Here is a 3,821-nt window from a genome sequence, read left to right as displayed (position 1 = left end):
TCGAGTTTTATTGAGCGGGAAAATTCAATTTTACGTGAACACTCCATTCTCCCTATGATATAAGAAAGGTGTACGCTCTATTCTTAAATCCTGTAACAACAAATGATTTAATGGGTGGTAATGAAGGATTAGAATAACATTACTGAACTGATAAACTCTAGGCAATAATCAAAAGGAATAGACAAAAAAAAGAAAGTCCCTATCACAAAGGGCAATTGCGAGTAAAAAACCGGAAATTTTGAAACAACCGCAATAATCATCCTTTCGTACATGCATTTTCGATGGAAATGCTGGTTTGAACAACGTTTTATTACGCGTTGACACCACCCCCGCATTCCATTACGGTTTGTTTTCGGTTTATTTTAACACAAACATGCAGCAGCACAAACCTGCCCCAAGGCAAAGATGGTAAATAGTACAGAAGATATATTGATGAAAGATTGTAAAATCAATCGTCAATAATTCGTTCGCGAAAGTAGTGGCGGGTCCAGGGGGGGCCGTGGTGGGGGCGGGCCACCCCTTAAAACAATTGTTGAAAAATTGTGCTTGTTAAATCATGAAAAACACTCACTTCGTGATCCTAACCGGTGATCCTGTCAAGAAATCCCCCCCCCTTTTACCTAAAACTATACATATATGTTGTTCTTCTCTATATAATGATAAGTCGTTAAAGTCAATATTTCACTTTTAAAAGGTATGTCACACTGAGGTTTTTTTAAATAAAATGTCTACTATTATGAACGATACTAAGGTGCACGAACTTTAACTTTTTCGATGTTATGGAAAGATACCTTAGCTATTACGTAACAAATATAACACAACAGAATAACTTCTCCCACAGGTTCTAAATAAAACATCTCAGTGTTACATTTGTCTAATAACAAACACACAGTGTCAATCAACAATCTCACTATGATCAATGTCTATTAACAACCTCATTGTGATCAATGTCTATTAACCTCACAGTGATCAGTGTCTATTAACCTCACAGTGATAAGTGTCAATTAACAACTTCATTATGATCAGTGTCTATTAACAATCTCTATGTGATCAGTGTTTATTAACAACCTCACTATGATCAGTGTCTATTAACAACCTCATTATGATCAGTGTCTATTAACAACCTCACTATGATCAGTGTCTATTAACAACCTCATTATGATCAGTGTCTATTAACAACTTCACTATGATCAGTGTCTATTAACAACTTCAATATGATCAGTGCCTATTAACAACCTCACTATGATCAGTGTCTATTAACAACCTCATTATGATCAGTGCCTATTAACAACCTCACTATGATCAGTGTCTATTAACAACCTCATTATGATCAGTGTCTATTAACAACCTCAATGTGATCAGTGCCTATTAACAACCTCACTATGATCAGTGTCTATTAACAACCTCATTATGATCAGTGTCTATTAACAATCTCAATGTGATCAGTGCATATTAACAACCTCACAGTGATCAGTGTCGATTAACAACTTCACTATGATCAGTGTCTATTAACCTGACAGTGATAAGTGTCGTTTAATTACCTCACTATGATCAGTGTCTATTAACAACCTCAAAGTGATCAGTGTCGATTAACAACCTCACTATGATCTGTGTCGATTAACAACATCACAATGATTAGTGTCTATTAACGTACCTCACAGTGATTGGTGTCTAATATCGTACCTCACAGTGATCAGTGTCTATTAACAACCTCACTATGATCAGTGTCTATTAACAATCTCTATGTGATCAGTGTTGATTAACAACCTAACTATGATCAGTGTCGATTAACAATCTCACTATTATCAGTGTCTATTAACCTCACAGTGATCAGTGTCGATTAACAACATCACTATGATTAGTGTCTATTAACGTACCTGACAGTGGTCAGTGTCGATTAACAACTTCACTATGAGATCAGTGTCTATTAACCAATCGGAACACCTCAGCCTTTCAAGTTACACAAAAGAAAAACCTCGGAGGCACCAGGCGAATGGATCTCGTTGAATTTTTTTACCGTTGCCTTTTTTCTTAGATTTCTACGTTTTCCCAATCTAATTATAAGTAGACCTATCAATTGTCCATTCAGTCACTGCATGTATGATCTAACTTCACTCCATTCTAATCTGTTTTGATGACCTTTCTGCGTGATCAGCCAATCAAATTTCATCATTCATGATTTTGAAAGCATTATTCGAAGGGGAAAACCCGAGGGTTATGGAAAGATCATACATACAGTGACTGAATTGGACAAATGATAGGTCTAATTTTCAAATTTAGATTGTACGATCTCCTTCCCGTGGTTCGATTCACTATTTTTGTGGGAGTCTGATATTACTTCAATTTACAATCACTTTGAAACTTTAGTTAACCGATCGCTTCCAGGTATAATTTAAAGTTATTTTGTAGTGTTAAAATCTGCTAGCATTCACAAAATAGATGCTGGGGGTTTTGTGTATTAAGGTTGAAACTAGAAGTTTCATTTCGGTATTGTATGGGCTAATAGCTACATACCTCTTTGTAGGGATATGGGTGATTAGCATACTTCTTTTTAGGGGTAGGGATGCTAGCTTAATATTTGTGTGATGATAAATACTCATAAGATTTGCGCACCAAGATTCTCTGATGCTTGTTTCCTATATATTGTTTTTGTTTTGTTGTAGTGCTTAAAAAGTATATTTTCAAATGACCGAAGTTTGATTTTCCCCTTGTCTCTTTGATTGCTAAGGAAAGATTGAGTGACTTGTACAATGTCGAGGATTCAGCATTGAACTCTTCTGATTGATTAACATTGGTTTACCGTTCTATGGCAGATATAACAAGAATGTTTAACCAATCGAACAGACCTTGCTTGTACTAGTCCTGATCTTTACTGTGCTAGCTCACGGAAGCCACAACCCACTGGTAGGCAAGCCACCCAAATTGAAACATTATTTGACTCCCCTAACCAACCAACCGTTACACTATCTCCTTAATCCTCGTGCATGGCGGAGAAGCAGTAATTACCAATTCAAAAGTCTGAAGTGCGATTCGACCAGGGAGCGAATTCACGACCTCCCGCATTTGAGGCTTGTATACGCTACTCCGAAGCATTTATATCAATAAAGGCAACTGGATTAAGACGAGGGAAATTAAATATCTTTAGATTCATTAACCTATTACCGACAGTGACAACTTACATCGTTTGAGAAAGTACGACATCCCTATACCATGAAGACAGTACTACAAACAGAAACATATCGGAACTCCTCAGCCTTTCTAGTTACACAAAAGAAAAACTAGTCATATCTAATTATTTTTGGCATCATCTGGTGGATAGAACTACTCAGAGTCGGGTATGACCACAATGCCGGCAATTTTTTTTCAAGAAGAAATTCTCCTTTCTACATCGTTATGTGTAGCGGAAATAGCCGAGTAGTTCCGATTGAAACAGAAACAAATGAAACAAAGTACAACAAAACCTGTCATAACCGTTTAAACTTTAAACCTAGTTCGTTTAAGCCAGTTGTTGGGTTTACCAAGTTTATAAATACGTTTATGTTGAAATCTAGGACCCTTCAAAAGTGTCTGGGTTAGACAGGTTTTGGGATTATTCGGGGTTTGGCTTACACGGGTTTCCAGATTGTTGAGGGTTTGGTTTACACAGGATTTCGGGTTATTTAAGATTTGGTTTACACGATTCCCGGATTATTATGTGTTTGATTTAGACAGGTTTTCGAATTATTCAGGGTTTGGTTACGACAGGTTTCATTGTGAGACACACAATAATTCAATTAATTTATGCACACAGACAATAGCAAATCGTTTATTTTTTTAAATCC

Source organism: Perna viridis, chromosome 11, assembly GCF_037379345.1.
Source record: "Perna viridis isolate PV_CMFRI_1.1 ecotype Kerala chromosome 11, ASM3737934v1, whole genome shotgun sequence".
Classification (NCBI taxonomy): Eukaryota; Metazoa; Mollusca; class Bivalvia; order Mytilida; family Mytilidae; genus Perna; species Perna viridis.
Note: the sequence above shows the minus strand (reverse complement) of the source record.